Genomic DNA, 20140 nt, shown 5'->3' with positions numbered 1-20140 from the left:
ATCAGTGATGACACATTCTAGTAGAATGAAGGGTGAAAAATTCTACCCAGTACTCATTACATGAGTACGTCTATTCCCAAAATGAGGTGAGAAATTTATTTAAGTAAAAGAAAAATAAGTATGTTACATGTTAGCTTTCATTTGAGAAACTAGTATGGGGTAAATTTTCTTTGTTAATTGCCTGAGAAGTAACTGATATATATCCTTTTAAATTTACAATTTACATCCTCATGAAGATATACTGATGCAGACAGAAATGTAGACACACATGTACACTCACAAACATACATTATATTTTAACTCATTGCCTAAGAAGCTTTTAAGAGACAATGAATCTTTGGTGGGATGGAATATTAATGAGAAAGAGAATGCAAAGCACTTTCTACTGAAGAAGTTACACTGTTGCTTTCAACAACTTCTTTGCCCTACAGATTCCTCAGAGATTTAAAAAAAAAAATTGGAAACAGAAACCAAAAACAAGCCATTTCACAGGGAGAACTTGATATCAGGATGCCACAATCAACATCACAATTACTGGAACCCGCTGGAATCTGAAACTTCATGTATAGCAAAAGAGTCTGGGAACTAACCATGACTCAGTACTGGATCAACTGTGTGACTTCCTGGGAGCACATCGTAAATGGAGTGAGCTGGGAGCAAGCATAAGCAAGGAATTTTATGAGGTGAAATATGGAAAATTTACTTTTTAAATTCACAAGTGACCCCAAAGAAGAGTCAAACAAAGAAACAAAGGAAGGAAATGAATTTAAGATCTAAGAAAGCTGGGTATGGTGGCTCACGCCTGTAATCCTAGCTACTCAGGAGGCTGAGATCTGAGGATCATGGTTCAAGGACAACCCTGGCACAAAAACTGTGAGACTCTTATCTCCAATTAATCACTAGAAAATGGGAAGTGGGGCTGGGGCTCCAGGGGTAGCCTTGAGGTGAAGAGCTCAGGGACAGTGTACAGGCCCAGAGGTTAAGCCCCATGACCTACCAAAAAAAAAAGCAATTCAGCAATGTGGATGAAAAGTTTTGACCCCTTTCTCCCCAAAAAATGAGAGTGTGAAAACAAACAACAAAGAAACAGAAATGCCGGAGATAAAAAGCACAATACAAACTTTTTACTATACCTATAAAACATTACAAATGAATTCAGTCAAACAGATCCAGAATATCAGAGATTGAAATGGTCAAGAGCACATTCTGACAAAGTAGTAATTATATCAAGCACAAGTATGATCTACCTCTGAGTTACACACTGAAGCATAAGGGTAAAATCATAGCAGAACTCTTCCAAAATCTGGGAAGAAATCTGGATATCCCAGCAAGCATTTAGCAAAATGGCATAAAAAGAACAGAACCACTTTATACTTCATTAAAGTTAAAATAGTAACAAACAGTTCTCCAACAGAAAACAAAATAAGTGGCTTTCTCAATCAGAAGACAAAATTCAAAAACAAAAAGACATACAAGACAAACCTCCAGCCAAATTAATGGCAAGATAAAAGGCGAAAACAAAATCAATAAAATGAGGGGTGAAAAGGTGAATATTATAACAGAAACAGTGAAACTTAGAGAATCATTAAGAAATATTTACAGAACTTACACTGATAATAACTGAAAATCTAGGAGAATATTTTTGACTAATGAAACCTATCAAAATTAACAGAGGATACAAACCACTTAAACAGAACTGTATTGTGCCATGTAATTGAAGAAGTAATGAATAGTCTCTCCATAAAGAAAAGTCTTGGTCAAGTCAGATTTGTAGAAAAATTCTACCAGATATTTTAAAACGTCTTAGAACAATTGCTTCCTAAGCTATACCTTAAGATAGAAGGGAAATGATCAAGTCCCAAATTGACTCCATGAAGACAGGATCACTTTGATGTTAAAATTGGCAAAGATACAAGCAAAACATAGAAGTATGGACCAATTTCCTTGGTAAAGGGAGATGGAGAAGTTTTCATTAAAGAATTGAAGTCTGATTTCAACAACACATTTGAAACTACAAACAAATTGGCTTGATTTCAATACTACAAGGTTGGTTCTATTTAGACAAACAAATAAAGCAGAATAATAACCAAATACACAGGTAGAATTTTGAATAAAAACCACATTTTCACCTTTCTAGGTGCAGAAATTGACTTTGGAAAAAATCAACACCATATTATAATTAAAATTCCAGAAAAAACTATGAATAGTAGGAATATGCAAAGTTATAAATGGCAAACCTATATTAAACATTGTACTAAGTTGGGAAAAATTGAAAGGATTTCCTCTTATGGCTGGAATGAGGTACATTTCCATTTTCTCCACTCTTACATAAAATAGTACTTAAATTCCTATTCAGAGAAATAAGCAAGGGAAAAAAATGAAAACAGAAAAGAATAAAGCAATTCATCCTTACTTACAGACCATATGACCATAAAAACTCTAACAACAAAACAAAACCATGAACCCTTAGATCTGAGTATATAATTCGGGAAAGTAGCAAAGACACAAGAGGATCATTGCAATTAAAAAAATTGTTTATCAATATCATCTAGAAAAATTAATAATAGTCACAACATATATCACGGTATAAGCTTAACTATAGAAGTAAAAAACTTCTATAATTGAAATCAGTAAATACTAAGGAAAGAATTTGAAGAATGCACTAGAAAAATGAAAGATATTCCATGCTCATATTCCAACAGACAATATTGTGAAATGGAAAGATTATCAAATTAATTTTAGAAATAAAAGGCAACCCTATCAAAATATAGTGATAGTGTTCATAAATTTAGGAAAAATCCATGCAAAATTTACATGATACATATAAAGGACTACAAATAACCAAAGGAATCCTGAGCAAAAGCAATAATGCTAGAGAAATCATGATATCTTGAAATTATACTACAGAGCCATTGTGACAAAATCTCATTGTACTAGAACACACCCAGACATATTGACCAATTTGAGTATATCAGGATAAGTCCACTAAGCGAGAAAAACTCAATCTCCACCAAAGGTGAACAAACATTGGAAAAAGTGGATTTCATATGTAGAAGATAGATGCTAGATTCCTCTGACATAACTTATACTAAAACCATCCCAAATTAATCAAAGACCCTAATGTAAAACCTGATACTTGTTAACTAAAATGGGAAAGGTTGGGAAAGACCCTTTCTGATAATAACTCCAATAACTCACAGAATAAAAAAATTAAATGGAGTCAAATTGATGCATGTCAGAGGAAAGAACCGTCAAAAAGAAAGATTATCAACAGAATGGAAAGTTAGTATTTGCCAATAGGGACTTATTATCTGGAATATATATAAAACACTAGAAAATTAAGCATGAAGAAAACAGATAATCTGAGCAATAAATGGGCAAATGAATTAATTGGCTACATCTCAAATAACCAGATATATGTATGAAATTGATATTTTAATTTAGATTACAGTAGTAAATCGTACCTTACATTTTTAGGTACTACATTAGAAATATCTGTTCATCAATAGTTTTATACAATTCTGGTTATCAGTCATCTATAGTAAAATAAATACATTTTATATAATTATGTATTATGATTTCAAAGAAAGGTAACAAATGTAACTCTTGCTACTTCTTTTTTTAATGTTTTTTTTTTGCCAGTCCTTGGCTTGAGCTCAGGGCCTGAGCAATGTCCTTGGACTGTCTCAAGACCAGAGCTCTACTACTTGAGCCTCAGCACCACTTCTGGCTTTTTTCTGTATATGTGATAGTGAGAAATGGAACCTGGGTCTTCATGCATGCTAGGCAAGCACTCTACAACTAGGCCAAACTCCCAGCCCACCTCTTGCTACTTCTTGAGTATGAGTAGGAACATTCATTCTCCAAGCTAAATGTGGAGGCTAATACTTATTGAGAATAGCTCAGTGTCACCGAGAAATCTCATCTCTCATTAGAAAGCTTTATGAAAGATGACCAAAGTGGTTAATGAAGCCATGAAAAACATTGTTCAAACATCTACTTCAGTCTTTAAAAAAAAAGACCGGGAAGGATCCAAATACATTTTGCTCACTTGTATACCATTCATCTTCCATTCTTTGACATATATTTCTATCTCATTTGCAAATTCCTTTATTGCGATCATTATTGTTAAGTTAGTAAAAGAAGACAATCTAATATTATAATCATGTATTTCAAATGTTGCATATACATTCATGATCTACATTTAAATTTTCCTGAGTACTTCTTTTGTTTGCCTGTTCAGAATGTAGAAAACTTTTTGGTTTATGTCTTTTTTATATATTTTATTGTAATTAATAGAAGGGTTACATTATATTCACCAGATAGAAGGTGCATTACTTCACAAACATTGATACCCTTTCTCATGTTTTGCCTCTCATTTCCCTCCTCTCACTCCCTCCCCTAATCTTGTTTTCCCCCTTTCCCTATCCTATTTCAAATAACCAGATAAACATATATACAATATATCAGATAACAAGGTAAAATACTAAAACAATATGAGATAACCAAGGGACAGCAAAAGGGATGAGAGATAACATAGTATATTAAGGACAACAATCACTCATGGTTTATGTCTTAATGTATGAATGTTTTTGAGACAGTATTCATTCATCCTTTGTAGACTAGACTACTTTATAAATATATAGGTAAATAATGTCTTTTGTTGCTGTTATTGTTGTTGTTGTTGCCAGTCCTGGGCCTTGAACTCAGGGCCTGGGCATTGTCCCTGAGCTCTTCAACTCAAGTCAACTGCCATACCCCTTGAGCCATAGCACAACTTCCGATTTTCTAGTGATTAATTAGAGATAATGCCCTCATGTATTTAATGCCCTGGCTGTCTTTGAACCAAGATCCTCAGATCTCAGATTTCCTGAGTAGCTAAGATTACAGGCGTGAGCTACCTTGACCAGCTTTTCTGGCTTTTAATTAAGATAAAATGAGGAATTTACTGAGGAGAGGAGATGCAGATGTATCAGGCTACTGAAAGTAAGGGAATCATCCACAATCAGAACATGAAAGTTTGCTTACAAGGACTGAATCAATATCTTCCTCTTCATCACTGTGTGCCTCAAATTCAGACTTTGGTTTAACTCTGTGTAGTATAGAAAATATCGCAGACATGTTAAGACTTAATTTACAATCAGACTAATGGGTGAAGAGTCTTTCACTCAATATCAGCTCTGAAATATATTATTTCATACATACTTTGAATATATGTATATATAAATATATAAAATTTATGATTACCTTTAGAGTTTTGATTCTTTTACAAATTAATACTCTGCTATTTGTATTACATAAATATTTAATGCTTCAGTCTCCAAATTGTTTATACATTTTACTTACTGCAAGTTTTTAAATGAAACAAGGTCCATTTGATATTTACATCATATTAAAAATTCTGTTAGAAATACTAATTTGGCACCAGAAAAAATTGTTGGATAAACTTCAGCTTTTCTCCCTACCATCTTACTAAATTCAGGAATTCAGTCTGTTTCAGTTACTGCCTGAAGCTTTTTGGAAGAAAGACACATGTTTTCATACATTTTATATAATTTACATTAAGCAAAGATTTTAAAAAAGTAATTGAGTACAGATTCATAAAAAAGTTTATATAAAAATTGATAGTCATGGAAAGTAGCTCCCTGCTAGTAATTTAGGAAAAATTATATGAATACATGAAGAATGCTTTTAGAACCAAATTTAATGAAACTATGCTAAGATATGGTTTATCTAAAATATTCTGCATAATTTGTAGCCCATGAATACATAAACACAATTATAGTTCCAAGTTAAAATGTTCTAGTGTCAAATTTGGTAATACTGCCAAAATATTAACTGAAAACAGAATATTTGGCACATAGAATGTATCAGTATTTTTGAATAATGCTAAAATTTATGGGAGATAGACAATATTTTTCATCAAGCAGTAATGTTGCTATTCAGTTGTTGAAATAACAGAGAACTATAAAGTGAAAATGAGTTATCATAAGCTTTTACTGCTGAAATTTTAGTGAAAACAAAACTGGAAAGAATTCCCCATATGAAAACTATTTCAACTGCCTCATTGCTTCAGTACATTGAAGAACTCAGAGCTGAAAGAGCCTTTTTAGAAGATTTCTGGGTATATGTCATGAATCCTACTGAGTTATACTTAGCCCATTAATGTCATATCTTGTATTCATTTCTTTAGAACTGAACTTGTAACTTAGCAGAAGATGCAGCTTAGAAAAGTAATGCTATATTCTTGGTAGAAGCTTGCTTTGTACCAACAGACCATTAGCTATGATTGATTAGATAGGCTAACAACCAAAGAACAGTGAGACGACATTACAAATGCATGCAATATTTGCAATAGAAAGTTAGAGGAGATAATTTCATGGTTTCTGTTTACAAGTATTAGCAACCATACTTTGCAGTCAAGGAAAATAAATTACCTCTGTAACCTCAGTTCTGACAGAGATTTTTAGGAAAATTTGACATTGAGTCTCTAAATTTGAACTGAAGAATAATTATTAAGTATTCTTGGATTTCTTAACCACAGTATATTTGTTCCGAGAGTAATATACAATGTATCTAACTATACTAGGAAAAATACTGGTTACTTGCATTCATTTTTTATATACCATTTCTAGAGCTTTACATGTCTCGTGTTCAATTTTTGTTGTCTTACATATGAACACTGTGAGAGAGCTGAGAGTTTCTCCTGTTGGAGTAGGACACAAATGGAGAATTAGAGGTCATAACCAACTTTACTGATTTAGGTTGCAAGAGGCAATATGACAGAAATATAGATAATATGGCTTCTCACTCATGCCAGAAAGGATATAGACACTTCAATTATATAAATGAAGGGAACACTAAATCCACTTACTTTGCAGAATGGAATGTAATCAGAATGAAACATTTAAGGAGGAACTGAGAGAAAAACTAAAGATTTTGCAAAAAAAAAACTTAATGTAAAATTATAGCAAAAAATACTATAAACTTTGGAAAAGGAGTTATAGAAACTCAAACCAGAGAGGCAGGCATACAGAACTTCCCTGTACCACATTGTAGTTAAAGTGTAAATCTAAGCTGGATGTTGTCATCCTGGCTGCTAGGGAGGCAGAAATTAGATGAGGGTGGTTTGGGTACAACCCAAAAACAAAGATTATGAGTCTCTGGTATGACGGCAAACACCTGGCATCCAAGCTATGTGGAGAATCATGAATATGAGAATCATGTTTTTGGATTGCTCAGGCATAAGACAAGACTCTATCTTAACAATGACAGCTGCAAACTATGTCTAGTGGCACAAGACTGTAGTCCTAGCAAGTTGGGAGATAGAGATCAAGGGATAGATCACAGATACCACCCCAATAAAAACAAAGAGACTCCATCTCACCAATATGTCCTTGTGATTTAAGTTATAGAGATGAACAATGGTTGGGCTCATTGACACACTTTGGTAATTTCCAGCAACATGGTGAACCATAAAAAGTAAAATATGAGCCCAGGCAAGCCTGCATATAAAGAAAGATCTTAACTCAAAAGTAATTTGAAAAGGGACAGAGAAGCATGGGTCCTATTCCTAGCAAATATAAGGCTCTTTCAATCTTCAGTACTACTCAATATATATATAATTTTTTAAAGCAGCTGATGTCAAGGTCTGGTGAAGTAACTTAAATGGTTGAGGAATTTCATAGCAAGCCTAAGCCCATGAATTTAAGTCCCAGTACTGTCTGTAAACAACATCAACAACAATAACAATAGAAGCATTTCAAAACAAGTGAACAGCGAAAATATGCTGAAAGTTGCAATGGAAAAAAATGACCAATTTTCCAACAAAGGCAAATACATTCAAATACATTCATCTTTCTAATTAGGAAAATAAAATCTAAAGAAGAGTGATATGTTTCAAACTCTGGAATTCCAAACGCTTGAAAGAAAATAGTTACCAATCCAGGTTAATGTACTCTAGCAAAATTTTCATTCAAGAACAGATATGATGGAGCTGGGAGTGTAGTTTATATGGTACAGCACTTGCCCTAAAAACCAAAAAATTCAGTTTAAATGCCAGTTCTACCAAAAAATCTACACAAAATTTATGGAGAAATGCATTCTAATATACTAATCACATAAAGCATTATGTGACTACTAATCCATCCATTTAGAAATTATTACAGAAATAGACCACAGTGTAGGGAGGAAAAATGGGAGAAAAACATGGGAAGAGGTATCAATGTTCAAAAAGTAATACCTGATGAATATAACTCTAAACATTCTATACATCACCCCAACAATAAAATACAATTAAAAGAAATAGAACACAGTGAGGAGGAAAATATAAAGTCAGACACTCCACACACTTCCAAAGAGACCTAAATTTCATATAAAACACAAAGTCCATGGATTAAGACATTGTATGATCTCATTAAGTTTCCAATTTCAGTGTAGATGACATTTAGAGGAAAGACTGATCAACATCACTTACTAAGTTTTCTAGATTCCGCAGTCACATTCTCATGCACCAAAATATGGGCTTGCAATAAATATTGGCAGAAATGTGGGGAAAGAAACACCCTATTATATTGTTTTGAGGAATATAAGCTAGTATAAGCACTCTGGAGATCAGTCTTGAGGTTCCTTAAAAATTAAACATAGATTTTCCCATGACCCAGCCATATCACTCCTGGGTATCTACCCAGAATATCATAATGACACTTGGTCTTCCAGGCTTATTGATATAGAAACAACCCAGATGCCCTCCAATACATGAGTGGATCTAAAAATTGTTATACCTATAGACAACGCAATTTTACACAGCCATTAGAAAATTAATTTAATGTCATTTGTAAGGAAGTGTATGGGCCTAATACAAATCATGTTAAGTGAGGTAAGCAAAGCTCAGAAAGACAAATGGCACAGATTTCTGCCACCTGTGGAAGCTAGATCCCAGACACAGTGGGACATGATAAATCATTTACATTTCTAAGGCATTGACACACAGTGAGATCCAAGGAGGGCACTTTTAGGAGAGAAACAAAAAGGCAGGATTCCTATGCACAACTGATCATAGAAAGTAATATTTTTTGAAATGAATGCCAAGTAAGAGGTTTATGTTTTCATTTTTGTTCTGTTTGTTCATTTCTATGCCTTTGGGAATGTGAGGGGAGGCACAGATATAGAGGGACAAAGGCTGAACAAGCGTAGCAATCATACTGGACATCATGTTGAAAATTAACTGTACCACTTGTGGATGAGGAAGGGAGGACAAAACTGGGAGAGGACAAGGGAGAGGCTGGCATTTTCCAAGAAGAAATGCACTCCTTACCTGATTTATGTAACCCTTTGTTCATCAGCTTTATAAAAATAATAGATATGTAATGGAGGGTACACTGTTTGATTTCATATATCTATATTCATGTAAGTTGATCATTAAATGTCAATCAGTGGATTACACTTTTTAAACATTTCTTCCATCACAAAAATATTGTTCAATAGGCTTTACCCATGTTTGACTGCTGCTGGAGGATTAAGTATTCAAATCTAAGAAATTTATCAAATTAAACACAGTAAATAATGTATATTGGTTCTCAGTATTATTTATCTATGACAAGGTGTTATACACTTAAGTGTGCTTAGTGAATGGTGAAATCATTGTTAGATAACTTTAACAATAAAATTGTTATTAGTGTTTGAGTTATTTTATCTTTCCATAGTATAAATAAATAACATTCTCACAAATGGAACTTACTAATTTTATATGCATTAAATAAGAGACAAAACATTTGTTTTCACAAATTAGAGTTCTATTTAAAAATCATTATTTGGACTTGTGTGAGTGTTTAGTTGTGAAATATGATAAAACAGTTGTAACAATCTAAATTATAACTGAGAAATGAAATCTATTTAAATATGTCTACTGTGATGTTCCTGAAAATAAAACAAAAAGAGCATCAATCCATAAGCATGACTAATAATACAAATGGCATTTACATGGCAGAAAGTATTCAGACAAAATGATATCTATAACACTAAATTCCAGGCAACTAAGAAATTTGACAAGACTAGTTTCAGTTCTAGGATAGCCTTCATAATCCTTATGAGGTGTTCAGAGAGAATGGGGAGAGAGAGATTCCAAATACAGAAAATAGAGAACAGAGAGACAGGCAGAACTAAGAAAGATTATCTTAATTTAATAAATTAATGTACTAAAATAGTGTTCAAAATAGAGTAGATGTGCTTATGCTTTATTTTCCTTTCTTTCACTTTTTAATTTTGTTTAAATTTTTATCATATTGCAAATATGATATAGCGATGTTACAGTTATATGTCAGATAATGAGTACATTAGTTTTTGAACTGTATCACCTCTTCCCTCTTTTTCTCTGTTTCCTCTCCTGATCCTCCTCCACCTGCAATTTGTATAGTTCATTATCAACATAGTGTCTAGTGCTGCATTTGTTCACACTTTGTCTCACCATTTTTGTGCTCTCCCTTCCTTCTGCCAATGAGATAAACTTACATAGAAGACAAAAGTACATATTAGATACCATGTGCCTTTTGTTTCTTTGGTCTTGACTTTTCTCACTCAACATAACTCGCTTTAGCTTCATCCACTTCCCAGTGAATGCCATTATTTTATCTTGTTTGTTGGCTATGTAGAATTCCATTGTGTGTGTGTGTGTGTGTGTGTGTGTGTGTGTGTGTGTGTGCATTGTATCTGTTCATCTGCAGTAGGGCATCTGTATTATTTCCATCACTTGGCTATTGTGAATAGCAGAGAGATGAATATAGCTGAGCAGGTATCCTTATTATATCTGGTTAAATTCTTAACAATGACCTTTTAATTGTATAATTATTTTATACAAAGTCATGAGTACTATTCCTAAGTTCATAAATATTTAATCTGTGTGATTGGATTAAATGCAGGCACTAGTATGTAAAATATTATAGAAAAAAAGTTTTAACATATCTCTTGCTAATCATCTTTATCTCAGCTTGAAGTGACAAACTGAAAGAGATGATTGTTTTCTATCTTAATTTAAGTGGTAATATAAAACAATATAGAATGTGGAATTTTTGAAGTGGGAAATGGCCATATGTTTGAGAAAACTCAGTTTGGCTGGAGCACTGTTTGAAAGGAGTCAGGAATAAAATGGGAATTTTAGGTTGGGATATGGAAAGGCAAGATGATTCACTTTATAAAGTTTCTTTAAAAGCCAGTGATCAACAGTAAAGATATTTGGGATCAGTATTGACCACAATCCCAACAGACAATATAAGACAACTAAATTATGGATATTGGAAGCATAAAATACAAGCAAAATAATAATACTATGAGATCAATAGTCCAACGTTTGAAATTATGAAAGCTAAAATCTGAAATGTGAGATTCTCATGAAAGGATGAGTAACATTATAAGTGCAGAAGAAAGCTTAATATACATTTATAAAGCATATAAATATATATACATATGTGTATTATATATTCATATATACATGTATATTATATGTGTATTTTATGTACATATACAAACTTATTGGACATATAGATGCATATATATGTATATGTATCAATATACATATATGTGTATATATATTATGAATGTATGGAAGTCCTTATTCAGACCAAGATAAAAATTCCTGCAGTCTTAATTCCCATTCCTTTTCCTTTAAATTTAACACAGCACTCTGATGAATTACATTATTTTTTCTTTTAACATATAACTCCAAAAATTGAATATCTCTTAACTGTCTATAAAAGAATTTCTCAGAATCCATCAAAGTCCCTAGTTCATAATTCTCCCTAACATAAACATTTTATTATTTTATTTTATATTATTTTGCCAGTCCTGAGGCTTGAGCTCAGGGATTCAGCACTGTCCTTGGGCTTTCCCCAAGGCCTGCGCTCTACCACTTGAGCCACAGCACCACTTCCAGCTTTTTTTCTGTATCCATGGTACTGAGGAATCGAACGTGGGTCTTCATGCATGCCAAGCAAGCACTCTACCACTAAGCCAAGCTCCTGGCCCTAAAACAAACATTTTAAACAGGACAGACTTTTCAGGCTATTAAGTAAACCTTTAAGAAATAGATCTTCTTAATGTCATCAAAAATTATTCCAAGTAAAGAGGAAAAGACATGTTTCTCCTTCTTATTAGCCATTTTATAGTAGAATAAATGACACAAATTTCCAATGATGAAATTTAATCACCTGGGCACTTAATATATTTTGACACTTGATTTCATATGTGAAATAGTCACCATACTCAAGAAAAGGAAGAAATCCATCATTCCTGTGCCATTTTAAAGTTCCTCTTTGTATCAATTTCCTGACCTATACTAAATCATCAATCTGCTTCATGTCACTATATATTATTATTTCATAGTACTTTACATGAATAGCATCATACAATAGATAATCTTTTCTCCTAGTCTGGTTGTAAAATATAGCAACTATGTTATCATTATATTTATTTCATTTTGTTCTGAACAGTGTTTCACAGTATGAAGTACCACAACCTGGTTTTGCTTGAAATTTGTAAATTTGTTTATAGACATTCTGTATTTTTTTAATTTTAGATTTATAGACACACAAAAAAGCAGTGAATCCTTATGAATAAGCCCTTTGAATGACATATACTAGTATTTCTAAACTCTAAAAGAAGGATGGAAGGATATTATTAAAAGAGATAAAAACTGAATAAGTTTTAAATAAGTATCCATAATATTGTCCAAATCAGGCTATACTATATTTTTCATATTTTTTTATTGTAATTAATAGAAGGGTTACCTTATATTCACTACATAGAAGGTACATTACTTCACAAACATTGATACCCTTTCTCATGTTTTGTCTCCATTTCCCTCCCCCTACCCCTGCTGCGCATCATGTTTTTCAGCCTTCCCTATCCTATTTCAAATAACCAAATACGCATATATACAATATATCAGATAACAACATAAAATACTGTAAATATATGAGATAACCAAGGGACAGCAAAAGACATGAGAGATAACATAGTACATTACGAGCAACAATCACTCATTGTATGGCTTTGGTTTCTATATCCTGGAGGTCCTATCATTTAGTCTTACTATATGGCCTTATGTATCTGGGTTTTGTTCTATTGTAAATCTCTGCTAGGAGAGCCCAGGGTTTCTACTGAAAATGACAAATGAGGGAAACCGCTGAGCCTATGTTCCTTTGACTCTAGCTTACTTCACTTAATATGATTTTTCCAAGCCTTTCCATTTCCTTACAATTGTGGTAATGTCATTCTTTCTGACAGCAGCATAGAATAGCATTGTGTAGGGGCCAGGAGTTTGGCCTAGTGATAGAGTGCTTGCCTTGCATGAACGAAGACCTAGGTTCAATTCCTCGGTACCACATACCTAGAAAAAATCAAGAAGTAGTGCTGAGGCTCAAGAGATAGAGCTCTAGCCTTGAGAAAGTCCAAGGACAGTGCTCAGGGCCTGAGCTCAAGCCCAGGACTGGCAAAAACAAAAAAATTCCACTGTGTATAATAAATACTACATCTTGTTGATCCACTCATCAACTGAGGGGTAACTGGGTTGGTTCCATACCTTTGCTATGGTAAATAGTGCTGCAATGAACATTGTTTTGCTAGTGGCTTTAGTATGTTCTTGTTTCTGGATAATTGGGTAAATGCCTAGTAGTGGAATTTCTGGGTCATAGGGGAGCTCTATGTTTACTCTTTTGAAAACCTGCTTACTGCTTTCCAGAGTGGTTGAACATGTTTGAACTCCCACCAACAGGTAGTAGTGACCCTTCCTGGTCACATCCTTGCCAGAATCTGTTGTTACTAGATTTCTTGATCCTGGCCATTCTAACTAGAATGAGGTGAAATCTTAGAGTTGTTTTGATTTGCATTTCTTTAATGGCCAGGGATGTCGAATATGTCTTCATGTGTCTATAGGCCATTTTATTTCTTCTTCAGAGTAGACTCTCTTTAAGACTTGGCTCATCTTTTTTTTTTTTGCATAACTATAGTAAAACTTTTATTGGAAAGTAACCATAGTAAATCCAAAGCACATTAGTAAAACTGAAGCCTTCAATGAAAAATATCCAAAATAAATAAGTTATTTCTAAAAAAGGAATATTTTTATTAAAGAATTTATTAACATTGATTTTTTTACATCATATTTCAAATGCCATGCTTAACAAACAAGTATCAAGAAGGGAATCTCTATATATAATCACTGGCATGTAGAATTTAGAACATAATCAAAATTAGGTTGAGGGTTTGTATGTCAGAGATGCATATTAATAAATGTAATTAAACATTATGTCTATGGAGTCATAAGTTTTTATGTCTATGTAGTTTTGTTTATATTTCCAGTACCATGTCCATAGCATTGGGTATGCAACTATTGAGTCCTTGCTCTTGTACTGTTTGGATCTAATAGCCACAAATTAAGTATACCATGTGCCTTTTGTTCCTTTGGTCTTGACTTGGCTCACTCAAAATGATTCGCTTTAGATTCACCCACTTCCCTGCAAATGCCATTATTTTATTTTGCCTGTTGGCTATGTAGAATTCCAGTATGTGTGTGTGTGTGTGTGTGTGTGTGTGTGTGTGTGTGTGTGTGTGTGTGTGTGTGTGTGTATCACATTTTCTGTATCAGTTCATCTGCAGTAGGGCATCTGGATTGTTTCCATAACCTGGCTATTGTGAATAGTGCAGAGATAAACATAACTGAGCAGGTGTCCTTATCATATTCTGGGTTATGGGGTTCAGGATAGATGCACAGAAGTATTATGCGGTATCTTTGGGAAGGTCAATTTCAGTTTTTTAAGAAACTTCCACATTGCTTTCCAGAGTGGCTGAACTAGTTTACAATCCCACCAATAGTGTAGTAGGATTCCTTTATCTCCACGACCCCGCCAGCATCTGTCATTATCTGAATTCAAAATCTTGGCCATTCTTGTTGGGGTAAGGTGGTATCTTAGAGTTGCTTTTATTTGCATTTCCTTTATGACCATGGATGATGAACATTTTCTCATATGCTTTTTTGCCATTTTAATCTCTTCTTTTGATAAGTCTCTCTTTAATTCCCTTACCCATTTATTAAATGGTTTGTAGGATTTGGCAGAGATTAGTTTCTTGAGTTCCCTATAGATACTGGCTATTAAGCATTTGTGTGATGTATTATTGGTAAATATTTTTCCCGGTTGGTTAGCTGTCTCTACTTTTGTGGCTATGCTTTTATCTGTGCAGAAATTTTTTATTTTTAGGTATTCCAATTTACCGAGTTTCTCTCCAATCTGTTGTGACCCTGGATTCTGTTCAGGAATCTTCTGCTTGTGCATATGAAATCCAGTGTCTCTCCTACTCTATCAGGTAGCAGTTTCATGGTTTCTGGTCTGACATTGAGGTCTTTGATGCACTTTGAGTTAATGATTGTACATGGAAAAAGGCTAGGGTCAATTTTTAGTTTTCTGCATGTGGCTACCCAGTTTTACTAGCACCAATAATTGAATAGACTGTGTTTGTTCCACTGTGTATCTTTGGCTCCTTTGTCAAATACAAGTTGACTATAGGTCTGTGGTTCTATTTCTGGATCTTCTATTCTGTTCCATTGATCTTCTGGTCTATTTTTGTGCCAATACCATGCTGTTTTTTTTTTATTATGGCTCTATAGTAGAGTTTGAAGTCTGGTATTGTAATACCACCTGCATTGCTCTTTTTGTCTAGAATTATTTTGGCTATTCTAGGTCTTTTCTTGTTCCATATAAATCTTTGGATTATATCTTCTATTTCAGTAAAGAATGTCTTTGGGATTTTGATGAGGATTGTGTTGAATTTGTTTATCAATTTTGGCAGTATAGCCATTTTCACTATGTTGATTCTCCCTAGCCATGAGCATGGGATGTCCTTCCATTTTCTTGTGTCCTCTTTAATTTCTTTTGTTAGGCTTTTATATGTTTCATTAAATAATTCCTTTACATCTTTGGTTAAGTTAATTCCTAAGTAGTTTATTCTTTTGGGGGTTATTGCAAATGAGATCATTGTCTTGATTTGGCCTTCTGATTGTGTATTGTTGGTGTACAAGATGGGTATTGACTTTTAAATTTTAATTTTGTATCCTGCCTCTTTGCTAAAATGGTATATTAATTCTAGGAGTTTGGGAGTGAAGCTTATTGGGTCACTCAAGTAGAGGATCATGTCATCTGAGACTAGGGATAGTTTAATTTCTTCTTCCCCTATGTGGATCCCTTTGATGTCCTTGCCTTATTGCTCAGGCTAAGGGTTCCAGCACTATATTGAAGAGAAGTGGAGAGAGTGGGCATCCCTGTCTAGTTCCTGATTTTAAGGTAAATGTTTCCAGTCTTTCCCCATTTAGTATAATACTGGCTATAGATTTGCCATATATGGCTTTAATTATTTTAAGGAATGAAGCTCTTATTCCTATTTTTTCTAATGCTTTCAACATGAATGGATGTTGTATTTTGTCAAATGCCCCTTAGTTCATTCTTTGCTGTGTCCCATAAGTTTCTTTGCGATGACTATTGAATCTCCTAACATTCAAGAAAATTTTAAATTTCTTCTTTGATCTGATCTGTAACCCAGGAGTTATTCAGAAGTGTGTTATTCAGCTTCCATGTGTTGAATGTTTTTTGAATTTTACTACATTGTTCAGAACTATTCTGACTCCACTGTGGTCAGATAGAATGCATGGGATTATATTAGTCCTCTTGTATCTGCTTAAGATTTCTCTATGAACTATTACATGCTCTTTTGGAGTGTGTTCCATGTGCTGTGAGAAAAATGTAAAATGTTTCACTGTTAGATGGAAGACTCTGTGTGTATCTGTTAATACCAGCTGGGCTATTATATTGTTTAAGTCGATGTCTTTGCTTATCTTTTGGTGAGTTGACCTGTCATTTGGTGACATTGGCGTATTGAAGTCTCCCATTATGATTGTGTTTGAATCTATCGTGTTCTGTAATTCTAAGAGAATTTGCTTGACGAATTTGTGTGCTCCCCTGTTGAGGGAGTAAATGTTTATAACTGTAATATTCTGGGTATGGATTGTTCCCTTTACTAATATGTAGTGGCCGTCTTTATCTTTATGTACTGATTTTACTGAGAAGTTAATTTTGTCGGAGATTAAGATTGCTACTCCTGCTATTTTTTTCCTGGTGTGTTGGAGTGGAAAATTATTTTCCATCCTTTCACTTGGAGTTTGTTTCTGTCTTTGGCAGTGAGGTGGGTCCCTTGGAGGCAATATATGGGTGGGTCTTGTTTCTTAATACAGTCTGCTATTCTGTGTCTTTTGATTGGCTTGTTTAGTCCGTTCACATTTAAGGAAATTATGTAGAAGTGGTCAGTGTCCTTTGTCATTATTTATTATTACTTCTGAGTTTCTTTCTCTTTCTTATTTCCCCTTTTGTTTAGTGATTTATAGGTGATTACTTTTGATGGGGTTTTTGCTGTTCTGCTATTCGTTCCTGATTATTTAATAGTTTTTGTAATGCTGGTTGAGTGTACATGTCTTTGTGTAGATTCTCTTTGGAATGAAATATTCTTGTTTCTCCCTCAAATGTAAAAGCTAGTTTTGCTGGATATATTAGTCTGGGTTGGCAGTGTTGATCTTCAGGGCATGAATGATATTTTCCCAAGCTTTTCTTGCATTTAGGATTTAGGAGAGTTCTGCAATTATCTAATTTTTCCCATTGTAGTACAGCTCTTTCTTTGTTTTTGCAGCATTTAAGATCAGCTCCTTGGTATTAGGGTCTAGTGTTTTTACTATGATGTGTCTAGATGAGTTACTTCTAGGATCTTGCCAGCTTGGAGTTCTGAAGCCTTCAATAACATGAGCATTTTCCCTTTTATAGTTGGGGGAGTTCTCTGCTATAATTTTGGTTTATAAAGGTTGCATCCCTTTATTGACAAACTCCACCCCTTCAGTGATCATTATTATACAAAAATTAGATTTCTTGGCTGCATCTGCCAGGTCCTGGAGTTCTCTTTGGTAAATTCAGACTGATTTCTCTAGACTGATGATTCTCTGTTCCAGCTCTTGCATTTTATCTTCCGTTCCTGATGTCCTATTCTCCATCTCAGTCAATCTGTTGCTTAATGCATTCATTTTTGCTTGAATTGTGACACTGAGCTGCTCATGTCTGCTGAGAGGGTATTAATCTTTTCTTCCATTTCTTTTTTGAATTTGAGGAGCTCCTTGGTAATTTCCCCTGCTTATGCTCCTGGAATAGTTTTTGGAATTTTGCTTTAATCTCTTTAGTCATGTCCACAACCATCTCCATGAATAGAGTAATGTTTTTGTGTCTTTTCAGGTGTCATTTCTTGGGATGGTGACATCTCTCTTGTCCCTTCACTCGTTTCCTTTTGGGCTTTGTGTGGGACTTTGATTATTTATATATATCATAATTTGTCATTTTGCTTTCTGAGGCATTGAAGACTGTTGGTGTAGGCTCACTCTGTGGTCAGTAGGTGGTGATCTTTACTTGGTTTGGGACTGGTGGTTCTGAAAAATCTGTGTATACATGTGGTTCTCAGCCAAATTAGTTCTGCCACTGAGTAAGTCAGAGTTTGCAGCTTTTACAGGTGTGTCAGCCCATTCCCAGAGGCTGTGCACCACTGCACAGCTAGCTCTAAGTCCAACCAATGTCCCCACATTGGGCCGTAGGTTGGTGTTGCTCACTTTGGTCTCAGCTAGCCTGGAAAATGGCTAGTTTGTCTACCCTGTTCCCAGGGGCAGGGCCCAGCAAAGGGCCTTGGATTTGGGAGTTTCCAGGAGCTCTCAGCTAAACCAGCTGAACTGGAAATCACCCTGTTCCCAGGAGTGGGGCCCAGCTGAGGACCTGGGCTCACAGGGTGGAGCCACGCCTTTCTGGCTCTCAAAGGGGAAGCTTGCTCCCTGCTAGTCTGCCCTTCAGTTCCCTACTGTGTTTCAGCTGCTTTGGCTGAGAGTCTGTGACTCCATGGGGGCCCCCTGCTACTGGCTTGCCAGAGGCTCCCAGTAGGCAGGCGCCCCACCCACTGTCAGAAGGCAGGGTCTTAGCGCCCCTTAGTCTCCAGTTTCAGTAGCCTGGGAGAGGAGGCTGTTGGGCAGGTAGGAGCAGGGACACCTCCACCCCCTTTGGTGGGGTGCTGGGTCTTAGCATTGGCCCACCTGTCAGTCTCCAGTCAATGGTCTCGGGGAGGGGGCTGTTGCGGGAAGGGACAGGATTCTGAATTCCTTGCCCCCCCTGCACTTGCCAGTCTTTCTTTGGTAGGGTGGGAGGTTTCAGGGTTAAGTTCTGTAGCTTGCTACTACCTCTGCTTTCCCAATGGGTTTGTGGGAACCCACTGGACTACTTACTTGTCGGGGTTTGATGTGAGCTCCTCTGCAGTGTTGGAGGGTCATTCTCTTCCCCTTCTGTCTGTGCTGCCCATGCCTGATCTGTGTGGGGTTCCTGAGTCTAGATTCTGCTGCTTGCTGCAGTTGCTGGGTTTCGGGCTTTCTGAGCCCCATTGCCATGGCTTTTTCAGCTTGTAGCCGGCAGTGCGGGGTGAGCGAGGGGTACTCATGGTTCGGATTCTTTGAGAAGGTTGGATATAAGCTTTAGCTGGATTTTCTGGTTTGTGTACTTCTCCATTGCTTCTTGAATTTGTACTTGTGGATTTCTTAAGATAGTTGGTTCATGGGATTCCCTGATTCTCTCTTTTTGTGGGAGAGAGCTAGGATGGGTTCTTATTGTCTTGACTCCATCTTGTGACCTCTGGCCTATCTTTTAATGGGTTGGTGGCTATACCATTTTACACCCTAATGAGTAGTGAAAAGAACTTAAAATTTTTCTATATAAAGTCTGGCCATCCTCAAAATTATAGCCCATTTTTTTGTATTTTATTGTAGTGGTCATACATAGAGGGGTTGTCAGGTTGTGGGTACATTACTTCTTGAACACTGATATACCTTCTTTTTCTTTCACATTCCCTCCTCCACCCTCCCAATTATCATTTTTGCCCTCCCTTTCCTATTTCAAAAAAACATATATACAATATACCAGGTCTCTCAAATAAACAAATAAACACATATACAATATACCAGATCTCAAAGTTATAGTAGCAACATGATATAAACCATAAGGAGAAATAAAGAGAAAAGAAATAACTTCACATAGTA

The sequence above is a fragment of the Megascapheus bottae genome, chromosome 8, assembly GCF_031878675.1.
Source record: "Megascapheus bottae isolate mThoBot1 chromosome 8, mThoBot2.hap1, whole genome shotgun sequence".
Lineage (NCBI taxonomy): Eukaryota > Metazoa > Chordata > Mammalia > Rodentia > Geomyidae > Megascapheus > Megascapheus bottae.
Note: the sequence above shows the minus strand (reverse complement) of the source record.